This window comes from Lucilia sericata, unplaced genomic scaffold (assembly GCF_015586225.1).
Source record: "Lucilia sericata isolate MDLA Ls3-8-SP2 unplaced genomic scaffold, ASM1558622v1 Contig001306F_arrow, whole genome shotgun sequence".
In the NCBI taxonomy this organism is placed as follows: Eukaryota; Metazoa; Arthropoda; class Insecta; order Diptera; family Calliphoridae; genus Lucilia; species Lucilia sericata.
The window spans coordinates 28344-34353 of NW_023995253.1; positions in this window are offsets into that span (position 1 = coordinate 28344).

The window sequence follows — 6010 nt, forward strand, 5'->3', positions numbered from 1 at the left end:
TTTAGTTTTTTATTTTCATAAAACATTCTTTATGCCGTAACAAAAAATATGGACTTTTATTTGAAATTTTATTTTATCGACTTTTTCACATTTGTTTTGCAAGTTGTTTGAATATTTCTTGTCAATACAATTTTATTTATTTGTAATTGACTTTTAATGTTGACATCAAAAGACAATTAAAAATATTATTTAATAAAAAACGATTGAAAAAAAAAGTTGTGAAGAAAGTAAATAAAGTTTCAAGCAATAGAACTGATAAGAACTGGGAGAGAAAAAGTTATGTACACAAACAAAAATGTTTGGTGTGGCTATACAATTTTTTATAGGAATTCAAATAATGAAAAGAAAGTATTGCTATGAAATACTTTATTTTCATATCATTTTCATGATAAAGTTAAACTGTTATATAAGGTGCTAAAAATTTTCAAATTTTAGCCAATTTTCAAATTAAATTTTTATTAATGAAATTTATAAATGTTATTTAATTAGTTTAAAATACAAATTAAATGTTATGTTTAAAAATTTATTTTTTATTTTTTTTTACTGGATAAAAAATAATACAAATTTTTAAATATGTATGCCTAGAGCGTATGATAATTATAGTCTAGACTAAAGACTAGACTATAAACTTGACTATGGACTAGACTATAGACTGGACTGTAGACTAGACTATAGACTAGCCTATAGACTAGACTATAGGCTAGACTATAGACTAGACTATAGACTAGACTATAGACTAGACTATAGACTAGACTATAGACTAGACTATAGACTAGACTATAGACTAGACTATAGACTAGACTACAGACTAGACTATAGACTAGACTATAGCTAGACTATAGACTAGACTAGACTAGACTATAGACTAGACTATAGACTAGACTATAGACTAGACTATAGACTAGACTATAGACTAGACTATAGACTAGACTATAGACTAGACTATAGACTAGACTATAGACTAGACTATAGACTAGACTATAGACTAGACTATAGACTAGACTATAGACTAGACTATAGACTAGACTATAGACTAGACTATAGACTAGACTATAGACTAGACTATAGACTAGACTATAGACTAGACTATAGACTAGACTATAGACTAGACTATAGACTAGACTATAGACTAGACTATAGACTAGACTATAGACTAGACTATAGACTAGACTATAGACTAGACTATAGACTAGACTATAGACTAGACTATAGACTAGACTATAGACTAGACTATAGACTAGACTATAGACTAGACTATAGACTAGACTATAGACTAGACTATAGACTAGACTATAGACTAGACTATAGACTAGACTATAGACTAGACTATAGACTAGACTATAGACTAGACTATAGACTAGACTATAGACTAGACTATAGACTAGACTATAGACTAGACTATAGACTAGACTATAGACTAGACTATAGACTAGACATAGACTATAGACTAGACTATAGACTAGACTATAGACTAGACTATTAGACTATAGACTAGACTATAGACTAGACTATAGACTAGACTATAGACTAGACTATAGACTAGACTATAGACTAGACTATAGACTAGACTATAGACTAGACTATAGACTAGACTATAGACTAGACTATAGACTAGACTATAGACTAGACTATAGACTAGACTATAGACTAGACTATAGACTAGACTATAGACTAGACTATAGACTAGACTATAGACTAGACTATAGACTAGACTATAGACTAGACTATAGACTAGACTATAGACTAGACTATAGACTAGACTATAGACTAGACTATAGACTAGACTATAGACTAGACTATAGACTAGACTATAGACTAGACTATAGACTAGACTATAGACTAGACTATAGACTAGACTATAGACTAGACTATAGACTAGACTATAGACTAGACTATAGACTAGACTATAGACTAGACTATAGACTAGACTATAGACTAGACTATAGACTATACTATAGACTAGACTATAGACTAGACTATAGACTAGACTACAGACTAGACTATAGACTAGACTATAGACTAGACTATAGACTAGACTATAGACTAGACTATAGACTAGACTATAGACTAGACTATAGACTAGACTATAGACTAGACTATATACTAGACTATAGACTAGACTATAGACTAGACTATAGACTAGACTATAGACTAGACTATAGACTAGACTATAGACTAGACTATAGACTAGACTATAGACTAGACTATAGACTAGACTATAGACTAGACTATAGACTAGACTATAGACTAGACTATAGAATAGACTATAGAATAGACTATAGTCTAGACTATAGACTAGACTATAGAGTGGACTATGGACTATACTAAAGGCTAGACTATAGACTAGACCATAGACTATAGACTAGACTAGACTAGACTAGACTAGACTAGACTAGACTAGACTAGACTAGACTAGACTAGACTAGACTAGATTAGACCAGACTAAAGACTATACTATATACTAGACTTAAGTCTAAGCTATAGACTATAGTATAGACTAAACTGTAGGCCAGACTAGATTATAGACTAAACTGTAGATTAGACTATAGACTAGACTATATTCTAGACCATAGACTGGACTATTGACTTGACTATGGACTAAGCTGTAGTCTACACTAGTCAATATTTTCTTCCATACACTAAACTGGATTTTTTAAATAAGACAAGTAAACCTTGTACTATGTGGATATTTTGTCCTTTTTTGAAATGCTTCTTCATATTACAAGAAAAAAAAAAGCAAAATTCATTCATGTTCAAGGAAAACAACCAACAATTATAATAAAAAAGCAACATTAAACAAAAGAAAGCAAAAAGAGAAAAAAGGCCTACAAGTTTAGGGCCAAAATGAATAAATATGAAAACACAAAAGAAAAAGAATTTATAAAATTAAAAATTACGAATGTAATTGTCTATATACGAAGGGATGTTAACATTAAAAGTAGCAAAAGCTGGTAAAAGTATGTTTTTATATATATAAGTACATACATGCAAAGTGGTGTAAGTATGTGTGTTTATAGAGGTTTGTAAGTTTTAAAGTAAGATTATGCGGAAGTTTGCTTTTCTGAGGTTTTCCGGTGTAGATGATTTAGCATGTTTAAACATACACATAGAGGTAACTGCAAAATCTTGGAAGATTCTGAGTAATAAGTATGTAGAAAGAAAAATTCCTGAACTTAAACATCATTTACTTATGTATGTATGCTGCTGCTCTTCCGTTTGAGTGGTTTTTCTAACGGGTTTTAAAGAATTTTTTTTACTCATTTTTTTTGATAATCTTAAGGATAATGAATGTTTAGCTGTACCTAAGTGTGTGTGTGTGAGGGAAGTAATGTTTAAGTATGTGTTAGGTTTTGGATCTTGATTCCCTTGTATGTACATACATACATATGTATATAATTATATGTTCATATTAGTAGCTATTTCCTGTGAGCTGTTTAGTTATGTCAAAGTTGTTTGTTATTAAACTAAGAAAATGATACCTGAGACATGTTATGTTGCTGTGAAATTTTCAATTATTTTTGTTTGTGCATGTCTTCCTATACACATACATATGTAAGTATGTATTTACATAAACTAACATGATGTCATACCTTTACATTTTCATTAATACTTGCAACATATAAAAGCACGTTCTATTCATTTAAGTTTTTATACCCACCATCAAAAAGATGGGGGGTATATTGATTTTGTCATTCCGTTTGTAACACATCGAAATATTGGTCATAGACCCACAAAAGTATATATATTCTGGGTCCTCATTAAATTCTAAGACGATCTAGCCATGTCTGTCCGTCTGTCCGTCCGTCTGTCTGTCTGTCTGTCTGTTGAAAGAACGATAGAGTCCGAATGGAAAGAGCTAGAGGGTTGAAATTTCACATAAATATTTCTTATAGGTAAGGTTTGTTTGGTATTGAAAATAGGCAATATCGGTCCACGTTTTCGGATAGCCGCCATACAAGTGGCCCCTCGAAAAGCAGCTTTAACAGCCATAACTTGTTTAAAAATACGAATATAGCGATGAAATTCGACATAAGTAAGTTTCTTGTGATCCAAAATCACTGTGCAAAATTTTATGAGGATCGGTCTATAATTGACCCTACCCCCCATATAAGGTCCCCTTCAGAAAATGACTTTAACGCTCATTACTGGCTTAAAAATTCTAGTATATAGATGAAATTCGACATAAGTAAATTTCATACGAGTCAAAATCTATCTAAAAAATTTTATGTTGATCGGTCCATGATTGACCCAACCCCCCATATAAGGTCCCCTTCAGAAAATGACTGCAACGCTCATTAATGACTTAAAAATACGAGTGTAGCGATGAAATTCGACACAAATAAATTTTATACGAACCAAATTCTGTCTACCAAATTTTATGAGGATCGACCCATAATTGACCCTACCCCCCTATATAATGTCCCCTTCAGAAAATTACTTTAACGCTTATAACTGGCCTAAAAATACGAATATATAGATGAAATTAGACATAAGTAAGTTTCATTCGAGTCAAACGAGGTTTGATGGTGGGTATATAAGATTCGGCATAGCCGAATATAACACTCTTACTTGTTAATCTTAACATTACCAACATTTCTTACTTGGAGTAGTTGTTACAACGCTATGACAGGTTATATTATATACTCAAAGTTTTATTTCCTCCTGACAATTCTCTAAAAAAATTAAGAAGAATTACTACAAAAACACTTCTCTTGAATCTAATGGTATCATGTAGCGTATTACATCTTTCCCTCTGTATTAACATTTCAAAAACTTTTCTTATTTCAAAATACTCGTACATCATCAAATCTTTGAAAACATGTCTGTTAAAACTTAAAATAAATTAAAACGGATGTTTACCAACATTTTCTTAAGATGTGACTGCCTTTACGGCTGCTTGTTGCTGTTGTTGTTTTAATGTAAGCCGGAAGTTAGAAATGAATTTTAAGGCTTCAATCTCTTTTACACATTTTTGGCAGCAAATAATTAGATGTTAAATTACACACAAAAAAAAATAAGACAAAAACTGAAAAACTTCATTGTCAGTTTCATTTTCCACCCCTTGATTTTGTTGGTAAAAATAAGAAAATATAAAATAAATGTACTACAACAAGCAGAAAATAGGAATTTTAATTAATTTTTTAAAAGTCTAAAAAAAGGATAAAAAGCTTTTCATTTTTGTGTTATACGTTTTGATTGCCTTTTTTCTGTTGCTTCAAAAGTGTGGAAAATAAACCAACATCAAGGGTTTTTAAGGGTTTTTTGCTTTTAAAGCTTAAAAAGAAATTAGAATCAAATTTAAACAAAAAATATCATTTTGAATACTTAAGCATATATAGTCTGTTCTATATTATAGACTATAGTCTGCTCTAGTCTATTGCTTAGTCTAGTCTATAGTCTAGTTTATAGTCAAGTCTATAGCCTTATCTATAGTTTATTCTATAGTTTAGTCTAGTCTAGTCTATAGTCTAGTCTTAGTCTAGTCCTATAGTCTAGTCTATAGTCTAGTCTATAGTCTAGTCTATAGTCTAGTCTAGTCTATAGTCTAGTCTATAGTCCTAGTCTATAGTCTAGTCTATAGTCTAGTCTATAGTCTAGTCTAGAGTCTAGTCTATAGTCTAGTCTATAGTCTAGTCTATAGTCGAGTCTATAGTCTAGTCTATGTCTGTCTATAGTCTAGTCTATAGTCCCCTAGTCTATAGTCTAGTCTATAGTCTAGTCTATATCTAGTCTATAGTCTAGTCTATAGTCTAGTCTATAGTCTAGTCTATAGTCTAGTCTATAGTCTATCTATAGTCTAGTCTATAGCCTCTAGTCTATAGTCTAGTCTATAGTCTAGTCGATAGTCCTAGTCTATAGTCTAGTCTATAGTCTAGTCTATAGTCTAGTCTATAGTCTAGTCTATAGTCTAGTCTATAGTCTAGTCTATAGTCTAGTCTATAGTCTAGTCTATAGTCTAGTCTATAGTCTAGTCTATAGTCTAGTCTATAGTCTAGTCTATAGTCTAGTC